Source organism: Phyllostomus hastatus, unplaced genomic scaffold, assembly GCF_019186645.2.
Source record: "Phyllostomus hastatus isolate PE091 unplaced genomic scaffold, TTU_PhHast_1.1 phas_contig_150, whole genome shotgun sequence".
Taxonomy (NCBI): domain Eukaryota; kingdom Metazoa; phylum Chordata; class Mammalia; order Chiroptera; family Phyllostomidae; genus Phyllostomus; species Phyllostomus hastatus.
Genome location: NW_025333611.1, coordinates 25,917,871 through 25,940,138, shown reverse-complemented (window position 1 = coordinate 25,940,138; position 22,268 = coordinate 25,917,871). Strand labels below are relative to the sequence as shown.

General features: G+C 47.9%; 1 protein-coding gene and 2 pseudogenes across 5 annotated transcripts in view; 1 reads left to right on the top strand and 2 right to left on the bottom strand.

Moving 5' to 3' along the window:
* FGF1 (fibroblast growth factor 1) overlaps positions 1–22,268 on the bottom strand; it is a 92,383-nt gene that overhangs the window by 30,193 nt on the left and 39,922 nt on the right. The window contains exon 1 of one of the 5 annotated variants that reach the window (XM_045826746.1): positions 14,690–14,710. The exons of the other annotated variants lie outside the window; for them this stretch is intronic. The gene's annotated coding sequence lies outside the window, so the exon portion shown is untranslated. Of the gene's footprint in view, positions 1–14,689; positions 14,711–22,268 lie in introns of those variants that run through there. 5 annotated transcript variants of the gene reach the window in all.
* On the bottom strand, positions 1,937–2,060 carry LOC123813315 (annotated as a pseudogene).
* LOC123810782 lies at positions 17,592–18,167 on the top strand (annotated as a pseudogene).

Here is a 22,268-nt window from a genome sequence, read left to right as displayed (position 1 = left end):
CAATATGTATAAAGTGATGACTGAGCCCAGTGCTTGATAACTTAATAAGCATTCAATAGATGTTAGTTTGGTTAACATCCTCTATGTAGCATACTGTTTAGTTTTATCCACCTGTGCTATCAGTTTTGGATTGAGGAAACTTGATTTTAAACATTTAGTAATATGTTGGCAATATTGGAAAAATACCATTTTCTATATGTAGGTTAGAAACGTTCTTTATCACTTATGTGTAATGATGTTCTCGTCTCGTTTGCTTGGGTGCTGACTTTGTTCATTAGTGACCAGTGCTCAGTATACGTCATCGGTTTTCGTGTGTTACTGTCCAGGATGATAGAGAACCTAGGGTTCAATAGTCTTTGTCACCTCTTCTTTCATTCTGAAGCTTTCTAATTCTAAACAATTCCCCAAGTCACTGATAATAAACTGTCCCCTGGCTTCCAGAATCAAATATTATTTGCAGGAGATCAATATGTCATACCCTAGAATACCAACCACCTCTACTCAGTATCTGCAGATGCCCTAGAAATTTAAAAAAGAAAAGGAAAAGGGAAAAGGAAGGCCTGAAATCTCTAACCCACAATTATAAAACACCAAAGGCTTCAAACAGTGGAACTCTCTCATAATTCAAACGGTGGCGAAACCTGACCCAAACTGCCCTGCGACTAAAATCTTGACTTATTCCACTTAGTGTGAACATTTATATAATCTAGTGCAGAATTAGTAATGGGTTCGATTAGAGGATACTACCCCAGACCCCACTGGAGACGTTCCATAACGTACACTATATGTACCATACCGCCTTTCTAAAATCCCCCAAATTCTGGATTCCAGAATACATGGCTCCCCAAGGCTCTTCAGAAAAGGGAATCTGGATCTGTGGCAGAAACCAGTGTCTGCCTTTGAGGAGTTAGCACTCCAGCCACAGCTGGCTCATCGAGCCATGCTTTCTGCTTCCAAAAAGAGGAGCCTAGAAGCCTGGAGCCAGCGCAGCTGGCCGGAAGTGGTCACCCAGAAGCTCCATCCCAGCCTTAGCTGTCATTCTCCTTAACGAAGAGTAGAAAATGTGAGCAGATGACCCTCCTGCCCCTCACTAAGGAGCTCCTCCGGTACCCTTTATTTCTTCCCTTGATTCTGAATCTTTAATTCTCTGCAGTCTGGCTTTTCTACCCTCAGAACACTTCCTCTCATTGAGCATTATTCAATTGGAGGTCAGGAATTCTTTCCCCTCGGGGAAATAATTTCTTGGGGAAATAATTTTCTCCAAGTGTTTAGAGAAAAGAGCCTCCAGTCCTAAAGGAAAAACAGTGTGCTCCCTGGTGCAGTGGCGTGCTCTCTTCTGCCTGAACTTTAATGCTACATCCGGGTCCAGAGCATCCTGCAGGCTCCCAGGCATCCTGAAGCCCTGAGTGCATCTTAGACAGAAATGCCCTTCCTGCAGGCTGATGCTTCAAAGCCCCAGGGCTTCGAGCCAAATGCCAAAGGGATTCTGCAGAGGCTCCAGCAGCACTCACCCTGCCTTCTAACCTTCTCTTACTGATGTGTTGTCTCCACAACCTTTCAACTGTCGTACAGGTTACAGCCTCTAGAACCAGCCCGGCAGGGACTTTTCCTTCTCGGAGTCTGCACACTGTCCGGTTCATAGGGAAGATGGTGTGTTTACTGGGTCTTCCCCCTGCCCCCCTTATTTCCTGATGCAGAAAATTAGGCTTCTTCAAAGTCAGTCTCTTTGGCAAGAGAAGGGCTTGTTCTACTTTCTATTTTGCAATAGCCTACTTTGGGCATACCCATAAATAATAAAATCAGTCCATAAATAATAAAATAGTAACCTTTTCCCAAGCATTTACTATGTACCAGGTATAGTCCTACGTGTTTTCATACATTACTTTACTTAATCCTCAAAGAAATTCTGTTAGGTAGGCATACTTTTCTTTTCTTTGTTTTTAGCCTGGGAGGTAAATGAATAGAATAAAATTTTCTAGTCAATCATTTGCCCTAGCTGGTTTAATGTCCCAAAGTTTAATGGGAGGAATAGGGACACTGTCTTGAACTGAACTTAAGGCATTTGCTTTTTTATTCCCCATTTTCCATCTAAGGACCGGAGGAGGCTCAGGGGAATAATTTCTCTAAGGTCACACAGCTACGGTATTTTTCGGGCTATAAGATGGACCCCTGCCCCCCGCCCCACCGCCGCCAAATTTGGGAGGAAAATGCAGCAGCAACTCTGCTCCTGCTTCCTGTGACCCCACTCCACCACTGCCCCCACAACCCCAGTAAGCCAGGCAAGCTACATTTGGACTATAAGATGCACCCCCCTCCCCTCCCAAATTTTGGGGGAAAGGCGCATCTTTCCAAAAATAGTCCAAAAGTAGGTAAATGAATGTTAGAGCCGAGATCTGAAGAGAGGGTTGTCTGATTCTAGAGTTCATTATTTTAATTGCCCAGAAACATGGGAAAGAGAAGAAAAATCCCACTGGACTGAGTAACCCTTAGATTCTCTGTTCCCTTGGCCCCACCAGCCTCCATACCTTGTGAAGCCCTGCAGACAGTGTTCTGAAGGAGATGCTTGCTTTTGTTGAATAGAGTCTTTGCTGGGTCCTACCTGGGCACAGACCTGTTCTCGTTCACAGCTGTCCAGTGGCTGCTTGATTGCCACTCTGCCGCTTCCCCCGGGACCCAGCCTCGTGTTGTGAGTCCATCCTAACCTTTGTCACAGGTGAGTCACTTGCCATTGCTGGTGAAGGGGCTGGGTCCGGGCCAGAGACCACTGCCCGGGGACTGAGCGAATGGTCCTGCTAGGTTGGAAGCCCCAGGAAAAGGCAAGTTCTCACAGCCTGAGTGTCCTAGCTTCTGCTGGTTCATTAACTACTTATGTGACCAGGCGAATCACTTACTGTTTCCAATCCTCAGCTGCCCCATCTGTAAAATGAAGCTGTTACGGGAACAGATCTGGTCACCGTGTCGTGAGGAAAGAATAGACCAAGGCCTGGAAGGGCCTTGTGCACAGTGAGTGTTTAGGAAACAGAAGGTATTGTTGTTAATAAGAGCCTGTGTTTTAGTGTGTTGGTTGTTTACATTTTTATAGCAATTGGGCCTTTACAAAGCATTTTATGAGTAAACAAGCATCTCCGAGTGCCGTTTGGGTAGACACTACATTAACTACTTCATAATCATTTTTTTATCTGCTCTTCCTTCTGTTATGTGGGTAGATGCACACTTTCCCTTTTTCTCTAGCCCAGAGAACTGTGATGCAGAGGCTGGACAGCTTATCAAAGCAAATCTGTGGTTTAGCCAAGAGTAAAATCCTCAGTCCTGAGACGTCAGTTTATCATGTCATCCCTCTGTAGGGCAGCCTCATGTTTCAAGGGTCCCAGGCTCACTCAAAACATTACATAATAAAAAGGACAAAACTCACATTTCTTCCAGACAGATGCTATCCAGCCGTCTCTGGAAGAATGGTTAGTAGTCCCAGCATGCAGTTTGTGTTTGAGGTGCTTGGATACAAAAGAGGAATGTAAACTCCATGGAGCTCATTCCACAAGTCAGGTCTATTCTGGTCCTTGAAAGTGGGCCACCGAGGCCCCAGCTCTGCCCGGGAGCTACATTCCTGCAGAGATGTCCAGCAGGCGGCGGGAGTCCTGCGTGGGGCAGGGCCTGGGGTTTGCAAAGGGACCCAGTGAAAATCACAGCCAAAGGGCAGGAAGAAAACGGTCACCTGCTCCAGAGCCAGCCTCCCAGTGACTAGTTTTTGCAGAGCCTACTTCAGGATAGTATAAAGCTCGTTTCCTTTTACATTCTTCTTTTTAAGGACTTGGGCTATTTTTGGAGCTTTGTTTTACTTGCCAACTGTCTTCGACCTGATGTGAAAAGTCCAAAAGGGACTGTGCTCCCATTCACACTGTTTGCCCTGTGTCAGCACGCCTGATGGCTCACGCAGCCCTGTGACCCGCTCCTTGGTAGTCCGCATACACGTCTGCACACAGCCCAGCTGTTGGCGCGAGCCAGGTGTGTTTTATGGGAAGGAGATGGAGCAAGAGAACATGACCATGGGGTCTGAGAAAGGACTGCTGTTTGACAAGGGATGAAAGAGCTTGGAAGTGAGTTGAAAGCTTGTGTCCAAGAAGCTAAACTAAGAAATATCTGCCGTGGGTGTCTAGCATGTCCAGGAAGGTGCCCATTGAAGAAAAGAAGGCATTTATCAGAACAGTCACAAGAGTAGGTAGGTACCGATACCTGTGACAGTGCACTCATCCGTCAGCCGTGGCCTCTCTCAGCCATTTTCTTTAACCTTGGCAGGTAGCTCAAAGCTTGGTTTCAACTCCACATGCTTTTCCTCCAACTGACCTTTCAAAGCCATTAACATCCCCCACTGTCCAGTACTCCTCTCTCATGTTTCCCAGATCAAAGCACCCTCGACTGGGTGGGGTGGTTTGAAAAATGGAGAATTCCTTCACTATTGGCTCTTGAAAGCAGATTAGGCAACAAAAGGATGGAGAAATGTTAGAGTGACTTCTAACTTCTCTGGCTGCCATGTTTTTGCACATAATTCCTCTCGTCTTCTAAAGGTCCTGCATTCCTTGGCTCCTCCTTGGGGTTGTCAGGTTCAAGGGGCCCCTCTGGAATTTGATAAATCTGGACGTCTAGATGGGCCCGGGGGCTGGGCAGACAGAACATTTCCCAATGTTTCCAGGATGTATTCTCGAACCCTCGATGGCAAAGAACTTTTCTATAGGTCCGTTCATGTAAAAATAAATGAACAAATTAAATGGGTGCTGCTTTTCAAAAGTGCTCCTCAAAAGGAGTTATAAAATTTCACACACTGTAGGGAGTTTGCTTTGATTTTCAAAGATTTTTAGCACAGCATTTTTTCTTTTGTTTTTATTTTGCATTTTGGAGAGAGGAAGGGAGGGAGAAAAACAGGGAGAGAAACAGACCAGGTGAACCCATAACTGAGGCATGTGCCCTGACTGGGAATTGAACTGGCAACCATTTGGTTTGTGGATGACACCCAACCAACTGCACCACACTGGCAGGGGCTGGCATAGCAGTTTCAGCAGCATGACTATTATGGGCTTCCCTGGGTCTAATCATGTCGGACCCACTGCATCTGGGGTAGTTCTCATCACTTCTCTGTCCTCTATCACAGACCAAAATGTGTTTCTTGTGTAATATTTATGAGAAATGATGATTTCATTTATGGTAATTTGTGACTTCATTTGTGTGTTTGTTTGCTTATTATTGTCAGTCTCACTCCAATACACCACACACACACACACACACACACACACACACACACACACACAGGTTTGTTCTGCTCCTGTCACGGGTCAGCCCCTGGGTCGCCATCTGGCACATAGTAACTGCTCAGCCTGTGTTTGGGGATGAGCAAGCTCGAGAACTGTGCTTAGAAAAGCTGTTGGGTTAAAAAAATAACCAAAAATAATCCTCACAGAAACAGGTGATATTTAAGGTTATTTTCCATCTTCACCAGATCCTTTTGAGTTTGGTGAATGGTGCTTGTTGGAGAACTGCGTTTCCAAAGAAAGGGGCTGGGATGACTGGCTATCCCCATAATGCGGGGCCTGCCACTTTTTTTCTCTTGGTTTCCCTCCTCTTGACCCATCCTCTCTTTCTTCCTTTATTTACTAAATGCTAACTGAGTACATACCAGGCATAGTGAAACAGGGGTAACAGAACACCCACCGCACAGGATTGTTGTAAGGCTCAAATGAGATCATTGTATTTAATAGCTCTTGGCAAAGTACCTGACACAGTAAGAGCCTGATAAATTCTAGCCATTAACATTATCATCAGAAATATTTATGGAGCAACTGTTCTGCAACTTCTGTTTCAGAGTCTCCAGAATAAGGAGAAAAGATTTGTGATAATTTATGTCATCGGCTTCCTTTCCATAGTATCTGCTTTCAGAGCAGAGGGTTACATGGTTGCCTCTGTTTTCTAGGTGGGGAAGGTCAGCTAGCCAGGGCAAGAGTGAGGAAAGGAACGAAATATAAAATTTCTGAATACTGCTTATTTTTTCCTTGTGCTTCAGGCTCCTTATGTGGCTTGGCCCAGCACTGTTACTGATTCTGTCTTTAAAAAAAATTGATATTTTGCTCTGGCTGTTGTGGCTTAGTGGATTGAGTGCCAGCCTGTGAACCAGAGGGTCGCTGGTTCAATTCCCAGTCAGGGCACATGCCTGGGTTGCAGGCAGGTCCCCAGTAGGGGGCATGCAAGAGGCAACCATACATTGATGTTTCTCTCCCTCTCTTCCTCCCTTCCCCTCTCTCTAAAAATAAATACATAAAATCTTTTAAAAATTGATATTTTGTTCTTCACAGATTTTTCTTGCATGAAATTTGACTTTAAAAAAATACTACATTGAAATATTATTCATCCTGATTTCTGAGTAAATTTTGCATCCAAAGCAAGTGCCTCCCTCGTCTCAGCCTGGTCCCAGTGTTTTTAACTCATCCAAGTTTCTCTAACTTCCCAAAACTGAGCCCTTGGACTCTGGTTCCGGGTTTTCAGATTTATGTACTCATCACCCACTGTCAACATCAGTGCAGCCCCCCATCAGTTCCTGGCTTAAATTCTGAACTAGTCCCTCTTTTTATTCTTCCCCCCACCCCCGACTTGGCCACTCATTGCTATACGCAAAGCCAGAGCGATGTTTAAAAACCTTCATCAGATTGGTCACTCCGTTTTTTAAAACCTGTGGCTTTCCATTTCCCATAAACCCTGACCATGGCCTACAAGGCCCCGTGTGGTGTGGTCTGGCCTTACCTCCCCCCACTCCCTCCTGTTGCCCACTGCATTCCAGCCACGCCTGTCTCCTCTCGGATTCGGATCCGGATCCGGATCCGGATCCTCTGTGATCCACACGGCTGCCTCCCTACCAGTTGTCACCGTCCCATCATTGGAAAAGAATTAAAGATCCGCCCCTGTGTGAAGGTGACGTCTGTCTCCCTCACTAGACTGGAAGCGCCTGGAGGGCAGACAGTGTTTAGCCACCATGGGCTCCCCAGCCCCTAAACTGTGCCTGGCACCGGGAATCGATCCGCCCTCTGCTGAGGGTATGAGGGAGGGAAGGGCCGAGGGAATAAATCCGCCTTCAGCTCGTACAATTGCGACCGAGGAGCTCGGCGCACACTGGGAGACTTACTTTCCTGTCCCGTTCTGCTCTCTGTCATCATGACCTTTGCTCTTCTAAAGGACGTGTTTTCCCCTTAGATTATATTTATAGAAAAAAGTAAAGCAAATATAGAGATAATTATTGATTCTCACTCATGAAGTCCCTGTTCCCTATCACCAACATCCTCCTGAGAGCCTGCTGCAGGATTCCTGGGAACCACAGGAAATAAGTCCACTAACCACTTGAAATGCTGTTGCAAAAATAGACCAGACTTGCCTTTCTTCCTGCGGAAGGGCCTCTTTCCACAGGGCGAGCGTCACAACGGAATTTTATCTGCTCGTAGGCGCCTGCGTCTTCAGTCATCCTCGCTCGCAGCAGCATTTGTCTGCACATGCTCAGAATCCTGCTCTGAGATTGTCCCCACTGCTAGGTCAGCCTGAGCAAATGGCTCATTTTACGACATATATTATATACGGCTCAACAGTCTGGTCATTTGTAACCGGACTTTGTTCAATACATTAGGATTTTTTCCTCATTAACAAACATAGGTCTACACCCCCACTTGTAGTGCTGCGTAGGGTTACACTGCATGGACACACAACACTGGGTTGCCTAGCTCCCCCCAACCCCATCATCGCATGTCTAGGTTTGCAGAGTCGTCAGTGCTGTAAACATGGGGTCTGGGTGGGGGCTGCCACCTGCGGCCTCGGGAGGCTCCCTAGGGGACCCTGAGGCACGCCAGAGTGCAAGGGCGCCTGGTCCGGGGTAGCCTTTTCTTTCTATGTCAAGAGAGAGGAGAGGAATTCAGCCTGGAAGGGAAGGGCCAGCTTGATTATTTTTCTCCTTTTAGCAGGGTCGCTGAAATCTCTCCAAATCTACTCTCCTTGTTTTCTTTAAAAGCAGTGGCCCAGGGGACACTGCCCATTTTGATATGTTTATTTTTTTCTCTTTCTTTCCATTACTCATATTTCCTTTACTGAAATATTGTTTGTCCCTGGGGCGGGGGTGGGGGGAGAAAATAAAACAGGTTGAGGCGCAACGGATGAAGGCTCCAGGCCCCTCTCGCCCAGCAAGCGGCTGGGCGGGGGGGGGGCTTCCCGTCTCTGCAGAGAAACACGGGCCTCGGGCAGGCGGGCCGGCAGCGCGCCTTGACTTAATTTGGATGGCTCTGAGGCTCTGGTTTGCGCTTTATGGTGGCGCCTGAGAGAAAGGCCCAGATTTCTCTAAACTAAGCTAGAAAGTAGTTCTGAAGAGTTAACTGGCGCCTAACCACCATATATGAGCCCGTAAGATGAAATCAGGCCTCCAGGGTGAGGAAGGGCATATGGCTCAGAATTTCAGTGAGGTTTGAAATCACTGAATTCAGTGAATAGAAACTGTTATGTTTCTATTTTTCTCTGCCTCTTGTTTTATTGGTAAAGTTGTTCCAAGCTGTTCAGGATCTGAGTACTTATTCGTTCACTGGACACATATTTAATGACCACCTACTATATGCAGACATGAGAAATGTAGTGGAGAACAGGACACACTCGATGAGGCCTCTTTAGTTCACATTCTAGTGGGGAAGACACACCATTGAGTGGATTCCCAGTGAGCTGCATGTTACAGGACCGAAGTCCAAGGCACCATGGGAGCCAGATAACAGCCGGCCTACAGAGTCTGGAAGATGGGAAGACTTCCTGGAGGAAGGGACATTTATACCCCTAAGTGAAGAAGGAGAAGAAGTTATCAGGAAGAGCATGTGCTAAGGTCCTGGGCCCAGGAAGCACATATTTCATTTGAGGAACTGGAAACAACCCACCAGGGACGAGGAGAGAGAGCTACAGTTGGAGATGCCGGAGGGCCGTTCCGTGCAGAGCCCTGCAGGCCCTCATCTACAGGACTGTGGGGAACCACTGAACTGTGTGGGCTGGGGAAAGATGCAATCAGATTTGCATTTTTAAAATGTCCCTCTGGCTGCTGGGTGAAGGGACGAGAGGCAGAAACAGGGAAACGAGATGCACTGGGCCCAGGAAGAGGTAACGGGACCTTATTTAGGATAGTAAACGTGTGTGCAGGCCAAATGTGGTGTCCACTCTTGACAGCATCCTGCCAGGGTATCTCGGACATACTGGCCCATTAGCCTTCCCTGGGAGAGACAGCAGCATCTAGCCAGTGCACGGTACCAGGAGAAGAGCTAGACTTGGATTTAAAAGTCCCGCCCCAAATATGCCAGGAAATAGAACTTCCAGGTGAGACAGTGCTGCTTATTAATCTTCAATAGCAGGTTTGGCAGTGAGGCACCAGGTGATGTAATAGATGACCAGTAATGCTGTGGAGCCAGAGTTACTCTCTGCTGGCCTGCCAGGCTGGGCATTAGGACTCTGGTCCCTGCTCTTGTCCATCCTGTCCTGACTCGCCAGATGGCTGGACAGATCATCCGTCCCTCAGCTGCATGCCTCTGACCTTAAGAACTGAATTTCCGAGTCATGCTACTATACTCTCTGAAACCTACAAGACATGTCCTCTGTGGGAGGCTGGAGGGCAGGCCAGACACCCTGGAGGGTGGGGGGGGTGGGGGCAGAGGCCTCCCTGCTGCCTGCTGGTCTGTGATTGGGTGGGGCTTGGTGACGCCAGAGGAGATGGCTGAGGTCATCTTTGGGGCGCTCCATTCATTCACTCAACAAGTAGTTATTAAGAATCTGTGTTCTGTCCCGGGTCTCCGACTGCGAACAAAGTCTGTAGAGTCTTACTGCGCTGGAGCTGATATCCCAGCCATTTCCTGAAGCGCAACCAGTGCCCTCCCTACCCGCCAGCTCTCCTGGTCTCAGTGTTGAGTTAGAAGCCCCAGTAGTTCCCTGGTGTGGAATCCATCGGTGGCCTCTAGCAAAACTGAACTTCTGGTTTGCAAATGCACCAGGTTTGCTCTCACCTCCTGGCCTTTGCACTTGCTTTTCCCTCGGCCTGGACCTCTCTTTGCCAACATTGCCACCAATCCCCTCTCAACCCCCAGGGTACTCCTATTTCCCCTTCAGACTCCACCTCAGATTTGCTCAGGCAAAACTGCCTTGCCCACTGGCCCCAGGCCCGGCCCAGCACCTCAGGCCGGTGCTCCTTGCCTGTCTGTGTTGTGCTGGAGGTAGCACTGAACTGTTTCTCCCCCTGACTTTGCTCCATAAGGGCAGAGCCCTTGTCCATTTCTTCCTCCAGTGTCCTGCACAGGCCTGGTACATAATATGTGCTTAATAAATATAAGCGGAGGGAAAGAGGGTGGGCAGGGGGAGTGCCTATCTGTGCCAGGCTGTGCGATTTACTGGTTTTGCTGGAAAGACACACTCTACACTTAGAAGTCTCCCCAGGAGCCAAGGTGGGAAAAACTATACAAATTTGCCAGTTGTCATACTGAACCCAAGTATAAGTATTTTTGATCGATTGAATCAACCTGAAATTAATTCTATTTCTAAAGCCATTTATCCCTCCCCACAAAGCCAACAAGTGGACCAGAGATGAAGAAACAGGGGAAGAGATGAGGTTGCATCAGTGTATTATTATTCATTAATTCTTTCAGCAAATAGTTATCAAATACCATTATTTATCAGGCACTGAGGCTACAGAGGCAAACAAAGAAAGCAAAGCCCCTGCTTTCATGGTCGATTTTTAAGTTGTAAGAAAGTGAACACACAGCCGAGTAAGAAAACCTGGAACAGCCAAGCCCTGCATCTCTCTGTTGAAATCAGGTTGTGGTGGCGGGAGGGGAGGGCACCCCAGACCGTGGGGAGCGGTCAGGGGATGTCTCTGAGGAAGTGACACTGAGCTTGGGGAAGGGCAGGAATCCAGCAGGTGGGCTCACGGGTGTGTGCAGGGCCACACACGCCCCCGAGCCCATCTCACCGGTGGGAGGAGGCGGCGGGTCCTCCCCAACAAGGAGCCGGCGTGTTCCAGGGAAAAAAATGTCAGGCCATCAAACCTCCTTCTCATTGTTGGCCCAGAACCAGGCAGGGGACTCGAAATAACCCACCATTTCAGGGCCCACAAAAGTTAATATAATTTATTCAAAGGACAAAAGCTTCTCAGAGAGCCAGTGTTGCGTCCATTGCAAGCCTGTCCCGACCTTTCCAAGCCGAACTCTGTTGTTCCCTCCTGAGATTTCAGACATTGCCCCCTCCGGGTGGCCTCCCCAGCGAATTTTCAGCTCCGCCAGGGCAGGGGCTGGATCTCACGCACGCCCTTCCCCATCCACACACACCCTCACCTGGCACTTAGTAGATGCTCAGGGAGTATTCGTTGACCTTTCTTAAGTTGAATAAGATCCCTGGCTAATACTTTGAAAACATACCTACTTTGAAAATAGTTTGGTCTGGGGGACGGGAACGATAACTTCGGAGCATAGAACTCTTGCAGGAGACCCGTGCACGGCCAGTTCTCCTGGAGCACATTGAATGCCGCAAGGCTTTCCCGTGGTGGGGGCGGGGGTGGTGGGGGCCGGATAAGAGAAGGAAGCTGTGGGGTTCAAAACGGAGGCCAGGCAGTGAGGACTAAGTGGACATCTGGCTATTTGGGTCAGTGGTAGTAAAAGCCATTGAAAATCACCTGCGTGCTCCGCCCAAAACTGTGCCACAGAAGTTCATGTTTGCTCTGAGATTTCTCCTGTCTGTCTGGTTGGTTAGTTTCTTGATTTGGGATTTGGTTGGGATTTCTTGTTTCCTGTTATTTTCTTTGTTTGAGGGGGTTTATTTTCTATAAATACAGAATGTTTCGTCCCAAGTAATCTAGATGTATGCAGCTACAATGTCTTTTTTGTTACTGCTTAATTAGTATTTTAAAATCGAATCAGTATTCAATCCAGAATTCGCAGCAAATGGAAACTAAGTATCACCACTGAGACTATAACACCAGTATCGTTTGCCACAAAGGTAATTGTAGAAAGAAATAGGACTAAATAAACCATATTATGAAATTTTAAAAATAACAAGTCTATAACTAATTAAACCTAATTTATCTGTATGTCTTACTAAGCACTTCTTAGACATCAGCCCCTGATTTCATGCAGCAACACTTCAGCATAAACACTGTTATTCTCATGTTCACAGATGGGAAAAGTGTGAGGCACTGTTATCATCTGAACGATCATTTGCTTTTGTTGTTTGTAAATGGACTATTGGAGCTTAAAAGTAGAATTGAAAGTGAGACTAGAGATCATTAATTTTTAAAATAGGCACAAATGTATTGTTTAACTGTTTACTTTTGTAAGTAAAGATAAACTCTAAAGAAGCAGGAGAAAAACAAAGCGGAAAAGTGAGGGTAGGAAGGAGCCCTGCACTGGGGGAGTTAGGTCCAGCTTCCGCTGTTGCCCCTCGGCTCCCTGGGTCACCAGGTGGACACACTGGGCAGTGACAAACATCTGTTTAGGACGAAGAGTGGCCCAGTAAGAAAAAGGTTCTGTGGAAACACGGAGAGAAAGGAACCAGGTACTTTGCTTTCCTCTTGGCTGTAACTTACTAACTGAATTCAGGTTCATTTCTCTTGTCCCCTTGGGCTGGGAGTAAAGTCCTGCCAGAAGCCTGAGTATAGTTCTTAGGGGCCTTTTCAGGGTCAGGAAACTCACATGCGAGCAACTTTGTTTCGTCAGCAAATCCAGCTGCATTGTGCAAGCACTTGACCGGCCCCTGACTCCCAACGCGAAACAGATGTCTGGGCAGCAGAGAGAGAATACACAGGGCTCCTGAACTGGTAGGAATCTGTTTGGATGAGGCGGGAAAACGACCGGAGATGGGGGTGGCACTGGATGTGCCAAGAGGTGACGGCAGCAGTGACTACAGAGACCTAGCGTTGTGCTGGCCCGAGCCCCATGGGCTCGGGAGGAGATGCTCCGAGGGGACTGTAAAGGCCAGGCCACATTCTCCCTGCAGAAAGCCGCGTCGCTATGCGTGTTGGACTGTGGGGTTTCGCACTGCCTTTGACCGGGCTGTGCAATGAGATGGGGTCCCCCGGGCCAGAGAAGGGGAAGTGGGATCGGAACCAAGACTCCACTTGATGCTCACTCCCAGAAACGGCTCTTCTACTTTTTGCCTGCGTAACGTTGCCGAGTGTCATCTATGTGATAGATTGTGGGGTAAACGCCTCCCAATACATAAACGGTTGCCCAATTAGGTTAATCATTATGTTAAATATGTTTCAGGTAATGTTTACCAGCTAGAAGTATTGATAAATAATGAGAAAGCAAGTCCTCCTTAAAGAACCAGGTGCATGCACCGTATCTAGAGCACACCAGGGGTTGGCACGTCGGCCGCCGTCTTGTTCGGACGCCCTGTCCGGTGCTACCTCACTGATACTCTTTCAGTAAGTTCATGAAATTGGATACTGTGATAGAATTCTCCCTGGAGGCAAGTTAATTCTCCCTTGATGATATTAAGACAACAACTATTTAAGATATTAAAAACCATGATTTTAAAAGATGATACCTACACATATGCATTGAAAAAAATGCTACAGAATACAACTCCTCCCTCAAATGTGGCAACAGCCATCACTGGGAGGTCAGGTTACAAGGGTGTTTTGTTTTCTTCTTTTTTTCCCCACATTTCCCTAATTTTTTATAAGTAGCATGTATTATTTGAATAGTCAGAAATTCTTATTTTAAAAGTCCATTAAAAATACTATGTATACCTCTTGCTACAGTCTAAGGGTCTATACCTTGAATTAATACCTTAACTTTGGCATAATTTCTACAGCTGTTGGTCCCCGAAACCCACTGAGCCTCCATGGCATATCATTAGTTACACTGGTTATAACACTTTATTACGATTGTCCACTTCTCCTCCCCTACACTGTTAGCCCCCTAAAGCTGTCTAGATCACTGCATTACATCCAACACGGAGCAGAGTGCCTGGCACATAGTAGGCCCCCTGCAAATGTTAGATGAATGAATGAACAACCACAGTAGTTCCGCTCGGAGAACCAGTTAACTCGTCAGCTTTTTGATGACAGTTTCTCATGTAAGTTCCCACTAGGGGGATGGGGCTTCTTCCCCTGGGATAAAACTGGGAAGTTTCTGAGTAGGGAGCAACAGCTGACCGTGAGATTCAAAATGGTACCCATGAGGGAGGCGATGGCCAAGGGATTAGACTCCCAATCCTCATTTTGTACGTAGCATAGAAAGAAAAAATTTTCTCTCCTGTGATGACCGTTCTTCTTATCCACTCCTCCCGTTCCTGTCTTCCATCCCCAGACTCTCAGTTACAACGAAGCAGTCTGCATTCGCGTCCAGCTCCACAACTCGCTAACTGACCACGGGCCCTTGGCCAAGTCCTTGCTAACCTTTGTGCCTCCATCTGCTCAACTGCAAACTAGCAGACTTATCATGAGGACTGCATGAGCGAATGCACGCGAGCACAGCAGTAAAGGCTGGCCATCACCACCATCCCACTGACTCTCCCGGCCACCTTTCCCAGCCATCAGGCAGAGAACGCTGCTTCTGACCTGGAGGTTGCTCTGTAATCTCAAGACATATACTGAAAACAATGGCCTTGCAGAAAGGCCTCAGGAACACCTGAATGAAAGGAAAGGCTTCCTCCTTACCTGCTGGCACACAGCGTCTCCTGCACCGAGGCCTGGGTGTCTCTGCTCGAGCAGTGAGCCACACTCACCGAGGACACTCCCGAGAGCCTGGCTGCTGGGCCTAGGGATGCCGGCCTCAGGAAGGCAGGCTCCCTTTAAGCTGTTCCTCCTGGGTTCTCTGACTCAGATCATCTTAGGTCATTCTGAGACAGCCTTCTCCTTCCCACCTTCCCTGCTGCTACCTGGACATTTGTCATCCTTCTGACTGTCCAACATCTGAAGCCCCCCCCCCCCACTTTTGAGGGCTACTCACCCCTGCAACACACACACACACACACACACACACACTCACACTCACACACACACACACAGCTCCGTCTGGCTGGATCGCCCCTGTGGTGTGCTGCTGGGCCACCACACCCTCCCAGTGATTCTGGGGGTGACCCCAGGCTCTCCAAATTCTCTTTCTGCCTGTGTCAGTCAAAGTCAGTTTTGGTTGTTCATCATTACAAAACCTAGCCCGTTCCTCCTTGTCCTTCATACAGACTTTGGCATAATTCCTACAGCTGTTGGTTCCCCAAACCCGCCGAGACTCCATGGTGTATCATTAGTTACACTGGTTATAACATTTTATTACAATTGTCTGCTTCTCCTCCCTAGACTGTTAGCCCCCTAAAGCCGTCTAGATCACTGCATTACATCCATCATGGAGCAGAGTGCCTGGCACATAGTAGGCCCCATGCAAATGTTAGATGAATGAATGAACAACCACAGTAGTTCTGCTCGGAGAACCAGTTAACTCGCCAGCTTTTTGATAACCTGGCACCATTCCTAGTCTGGTTCCAGGGAAAACCAGATTTCCTTTATTCTTTGGCAAGGAATGAGATATTCCAGCAGCGTCTTGCGTGGGAGGGTGTGAGGCTGGCCACGTCTTGAAGTGGGTGAGTAATCCCCCAGGCAGCACTTAGCTTTAACCCCTGGCTTACAGCGTGGTCATCTCCTGGAGCTCCCAGCTTAAAATGGAAAGTGGCATTACTCATGGAGAAAGGCAGACAATAAAACAACATTTAGGTGGGGCCCGACACAATGGAGTGAGTATTTGAGGGCGGTGACGAGAGCATCTCCAGAGAGTGCTCACAGCCGTGCAGACAGCTCATCACCCAGCACCGCACTCTTCGAGGGTGTTGAAAGACATTGTGTTTCTCACCCTACAGCAGGCACGGGGGTAGGAAATGTCCCTGTGTCGCTGTCAGAAGGTGGCATAAAGTGGTGGTGATGGACATACACTTTGGCATCCAATAGCCCTGGGTCTGAATCTTGGCTCTCCTATTTACGAGCTCTGTCACCCTGAGTAAGTTACTTAACCTCTCTGATCCACAAGTTTCTCCTAGGCAACATGGGGTAAATAATAGTACCTACTATTATTTAGGGTAAGTAATAGTACCTACAAGGTTATGGGGAAAGTTAATCACAGTCTTCCTGTGGATAGAGCAACAGGAAGCCGCTAGAAGGGTTTAAGCAAACCAGGGGTGTAATCTGACTTAAGCACTCCGCTGTAGGGGGGCAAAAGGTAACACACGGAGGCAGGTAAGAAATGCTGGTGGTTTGGAACAGAGCGGCGATAACAGAGAAGATAGATTTTGGAAACAGAACAAATAGAACTTGTTGATGAACTGAATGGGTAGTGAAGGAGAGAGAAAGAATGACTTCTCTGTTTGGGGGCTGAGGCACTGGGGACATTTACTAAGTTCTGAAATATTTGAGAAAGAAAAGCTGAGGAATTGCATAGCAGGAACCAACAGTTCTGTCCGGGCCACAGGGGGATGCTGAGCAGGAAGTGTGTTAGGAGATCTGGCCACAGGTTACCGTTCCAGCCTCACGCCCCCTTCCATGGACTCATTATCTGCAAGTCATCCTTAATTCAAAGCGTACTGTTTCCAGTTTTCTCCTTGCGTTTTCCCCGCTCTGTTCCTTGCCCAGGAAGTGTCCTCTGTCCAGTGTAAGTGCTAATCTTGGCCTTTTGAGACCCTAATCATGTCTACAAACCATCTCAAGTAATCCTTCCCTTCCCAATGTCTCCATCTTCAATGGTTTGTGCCTCCTGGGAACCCCCAGTAAAATATGATGCCTTATTTGTAACATTCTTCACACCCCCCTCATCCCTGTGTCCTACCAGCTCGGGCTCCGGCCTCTCCACGGCCTCGCCCCACACCTCTCCCCTTGCACTTTGTGCTCTACGCGCACCGTTGCCTTTCCTTCTCTTCCTTGAACTCGCCACGCACGGGCCTGCGCAGCGTCCACGCATGTGCTGCTCCCCCTGCCTGAAACACCGTCGCCTGGGCCTGAAACGCTTCTCTTCCCTTAGGCTTTTGTGTGTCCACCTCCTCATGGCCCATCTCTCAGCTCAGACGTCACCTCTGTAGAGGGACCTTTCCTGCCCATCCAGACAAAAGTTGCCCCTTCTCAGTTTTTCTCTGTCTCAGGACTCAACATTTTCCTTTGTAGCACTTGCCTGAGGTGCTCTCCCGTATTTGTTTACTTTTCTGTGTTATCACCACCACTTCCAGTAGTATGCAGGCTCCACAAGGGCTTTGTCTTACTTACTGCCATCTCCTCAGCCTTTAGCACCGTCCTAGCCCAGTGGGAACTCAGCAGTTATTTATGGAATGCAGGTGCCCGAGCCACACACCCAGAAATTCTGATTCGTTTATCTGCGTTGGGCCAGGCAAAAAAAGAAGGGAATTTATTTGATTTTTTTTTACCATATGCACATTTTTTTTTTGGTTTGGTCTCCCCCGCCCCAATGCCTGCCAATATTCTATGTTGAATTATGCCAAAAAACACTTTACAGAAAGTCAAAACTATGATCAGTTTATGATCAGTTTAAAAATATGAAGATAACTTTGCTGTATCTGCTGCGAGGATGAAGACCTCTCCACACCAGACTGTCGACATCCCAGAAAATGCCAGCGTCGCTCTGAGGGGACGCACAGGTCTGTGAAGGGTCCCAGAGGCACCCTGCAGAGGGGCCACAAGCACATCACTGCGGAACTCAGACTCCTTGGAGGGAAAAAAAAGAGGCTCCGGCTGACAGATGGTGGGCAAGTAGGAAGGAGCTGGCCACCGCTCTCACCATCTGCAGCCGTGTACGGAACATGCCCGAGGGTGGGACACTGGGCTTCTGTGACCAGATGAGGTCTCTGTGCACTCGCTGCCCCATCAACGTCCTTATTCAGGAGACCCATCCTCTGGTTGAAATCGGAAACTTCTCGGGGTAAAAATACATCCGTAGGGTTCAGACGAGGTCAGGCTTGCTTGTTCAGTAACTCAAGCCCAGAAAGATGAGTTAATTCTTAAAGGAAAGGACATTAAGTTTGTTGTATCAAATTGAGCTGCTTTAATTGAGCGAGCCACAACAGTGAAAAACAAGGCTGTCAGAACATTTTTGGACGGCGTCTATGTTTCTGGAAAAGGGCCAGTCCGGCAGGCTGGAGAATGAGGTCTAAGTCGCAAGGAAACGGCAGGACGCCGGACGACTCCTCAGATTTACCTGTGGTGTCTAATCGTATTGTTTTAGTAAATGCATTGGGTGACCTTGGTTAATAAGATCATTGGTTTCAAGTGTGCTTTTCTGTGACACGCGGTCTGTGTACTGCATTGTGTTCCCACCACCCAAAGTCAGAGATCATCTTCTGTCACCGTGTATTTGGCCTCCTTTGACCTTTCCTAGCCCCACCCCCTTCCCTGGGGTGACCCCACACTGCTGTGTCCATCATGAGTTTCAGTTCTATATGCCACACATGACTGAAGTCATGTGGTTCTTAGCTTTTTCTGACTAATTTATTTTGCTTAGCACAATATTCTCAAGGTTCGTCCATATTGTTGCAAGTAACAGTGTTTCACCTTCTCATACGGCTGAGTAATGTTCCATAGTGTATATATATATCACATCGTCTTTATCTAACCCTCTATTGAAGGACAGTGTGGTTGTCTCCATGTCTTGGCCACCGTGAATAATGCCGCAGTGAACACAGGGGATGCGTATATCTTCGCAAATAAATGTTTGAATTTTTCGTGTAGATACCAAGAAGAGTTGCTGGGTCACATGGTGACTCTATTTTTACTATTTTGAGGAGCCGCCATACTGTTTTTCATAGCCATATGCACATTTTTAAAATCGTGTTATAACTAGTATAGTCCCCAGGTGGTTCCGATTTGTAGACAGAGTTAAGATCCCTTGACCTTGAGAACGGAAATCTCTCTGACATGTTGCTACCCAACGTGGGGCCCTTGCACCAGCAGCACAGACATCGCCCAGGTACTTGTTAGAAATGCAGAATCTCAGGCCCCTCCTCAGACTTACAGAACCTGAACCTGCACTTTAACAAGATGCCCCAAGTGATTCGCATGCGCGTTAGATTTGAGAAGCACTGATGCAGCAGAAACACAGAATTCCTGAAGAATTTGGCAGGTTGAGGTTGCTGTATTGGCAGGACACTGAGGACACGTCCCTCAGACAGTTGGAAATGTGGTTCTGAAGCCACAGAAAGAGAAGCTCAAGAGGAGATGAGCATCTTCACCAAAATGCTCATGAGGTTGGACCAGGGGCTGGTGAGGTCATCTATGGGGGTGTTGGGGAGCCCCATCACGGGTGTGAGAGAAGGGATGCTGAGTTGAAGAAGAAAAGGAGGTTGCCTTGGCTGTTGTGGCTCAGTGGACTGAGTGCCGGCCTGCAAACCAGGGGGTTGCCGGTTCAATTCCCAGTCAGGTCACATGCCTAGGTTGCAGGCCAGGTCCCCAGTAGCAGGCACGCGCAAGACAACCACAAGTTGATGTTTCTCTCCCTTTCTTTCTCCCTCCTTTCCCTTCTAGAAATGAATAAATCAAATCTTTTCTTTTTTAAGAAAAGAAAAGGAGACTGATAAAGAATACTTACAAAAATCAGAACAGGACACAGGGTCTAGAAAGGGGTGACCATGAGTATTAGATTCTGGGGAAAAGTCAAAAAGCCTAAAGATCAAGCCTAATGATGTTTGAGTTCTGCCCCCATAGGTGGGTGGATGGGGAAGCCAGGAGAGAGGACAGACTTGAGTCGGTGACGAAGAATTGAAGGCAGCGACCCACACCACCCTCCCAGGAAGGGCTGGGTCATACCAAGAGAACAATCATGTCTTGAGGAATTAAGAATGGAGAGAATTGGAGAATGGAGGATCGTCTTGAATGAGAGACCTGAGGATGTTTGCACAGGGAAAAGGACTGGCTAGACTGAAGATCGGGAGACAATTTAATTGATAAGAGGCTGTACACGTTCGTTAATGTGGAGACTGACCCAGACGGCACGAGCACAAGGGAAGTGGCAGCCGCCTGCTTTCGGGGAGGGGACTGGGTGACAGGGACGGCAGGGTTGGCGTCCTTATTTGAGAGAAACAGAAGTAGCAGGGCACATCCGTGTGCACTCTACCCCGATTTAACAAGTGTTCACGTTTTCTCAGATTCCGTTCAGACTTTTTTTTGTAGAAAAGAAATAAAACAGTAGAGAGAAAGTTGAAGTCCCCCTTTTTCATAACGTTTCTATCTCCTCTTCCAAGGCAACGGAATACTGTCCTGGATTGTGCGTGTGTCAATACTGTCCTGGATTGTGCGTGTGTGTGCGTGCATGCGTGTGCCGAACAGACATAAACAGTGTACTTTGCATGATAGTTCAGCACTTTGCCTTTAGTCACTCAGCGTCATGTCTGAGATCTGTTCATTTTGATCCATCATCTGCAATGTTGTAAGTAAATTCTGTAAGTAAGCTCTGACTCGACCCGTTGCCTGCATTGCATCTGCCTCTGTTCTCTGGGGACGGGCATTTGTGTTACCATTTGCCTTTCACTATCATGTAGCCAGCCGCCCCGAACACACCCCAGTGCACGGACAGGGGTGCTTTCACTGCCTATGCTTCTGAACTTTGTGCTTTTCTTTACCACATGCATTTTTAACAGGCGTTTTACATAAGAAAAATAGATTTTCTTAAAAAAAAAAACCCACTGATTAGTGTTTCTCAAAGTATGATCCAAGGAACACCAAAATCAGAACTACATGGGACATCTGTTACAAAATGCACGTCGCTGGGCTGTGCCTCAGCCCTGCTGAGTCTACACTGTAGTGACCCTTCCCAGGTGAGTCTAGGCACAGGCGTCCTGCAGGCTGGGAAGCACCAGGCAGACAGATGCTTCCTCTGAGAAGGGCTGAGCAGGGGAGCAGATAGGTGGCAGGGGGAGGGATGGAGAGTGCCACTGATTGACAGCTCCCCTCTGCCACGTACTGTGCTAGGCGTTACATCTAGAGTAGATGGAGAGGGAATCCATGGCATTCATCAAGACAAGGCGTGCAAAGGGTCAGCAAAGTGAGCAGGGCAATTGAAATAGTGTGTGGAATCTACTATCAGTGGCTGTGTGCCCTTGGGAAGTCACGCAACCTCTCTGAGCTTCAGTTTCCTCATCTACAAAATGATGATATAATAGGAGCCCCCTCAGAAAAATTCTGTGAGGATCAAATTCCTCAAGGCAGGTAAACTGCAAAATGTGAAACTCATTACGTGGCCAGTAAATGAAGACGATAGTGGTGAGAATGAGCTTATAGTTGTTACTGTTCAACCCCTTTGTAATCAACACATAAACATGTTATAGTTTGGCTCATAGCCTCGGTATCCGAAACTACGTCAGAGTTTACAGGAACTGGATTTTGCTTTAATATCACATTATTGATAAAGATCTCAACTACGTAGCCTTCAGTCACTCTATTTATTCTTCTCATGGGAAAACACAATCAGCTACAAGACGCAGATTGTGAAATTAATTAAAGGGGAAAATGGGGATTTCCTATGCTGTTGGGGGTGGGCGGGCTGAGTCAGAAGGAGCAACATTTTAAAGTGTAAATATATGTTATAGCTGAACACACACACTCATTCCTAGTGGGCACCTGGCCCAGGTTGTCCCTGCCGGGGAGCGGAGTGTGTGTGAATGGAGGGGCCGTGGTGCATCCCCTCCGCACCTCCTTCCCGAAGACACCTTTAGTCTGGGCAGGGCCAAGCACTCAGGGAGGCCTGGGTGGGGGCGGGGGGGGGGGGGGGGGGGAAGCCCTGATGCAGAAGGGAAGCTGCTGCTAGGGCTGGGCTGCCTGTAGACAGTGAACACGTCGAGATAACCCAGAGGTGCCCAGGGACTTTCCTTCCTGCATCCCTGCGGCCGAGGGGAGCGGGCAAGACCCCTGGCTCTGAGCTCGTACACAGCAAGCTCTGAGTCTCAGCCCTGCCTCTCCGCAGCTGTGTCACTTAACCTTTCAAAAAATTAATAGACTTTTTTTTAGAGCAGTTCTAGGTTCACAGCAAAATGAAGGGGAAGGTACAGAGAGTTCCCATACGCCTCCTGCCCCGCACGTGAACAGCCTCCCCCCATTATCAACACCCCGCCAGGCTGGTACATTTGTTACAATCGATGAACCCACACTGGCACGTCGTCATCAGCCCCCGTCCATACTTCACACCAGGGTTCACTGCTGGCGTCGTTCGTGCAAGGGTTTGGACAAATGCAGGGTGGTGTGCATCTACCGTTGCCTT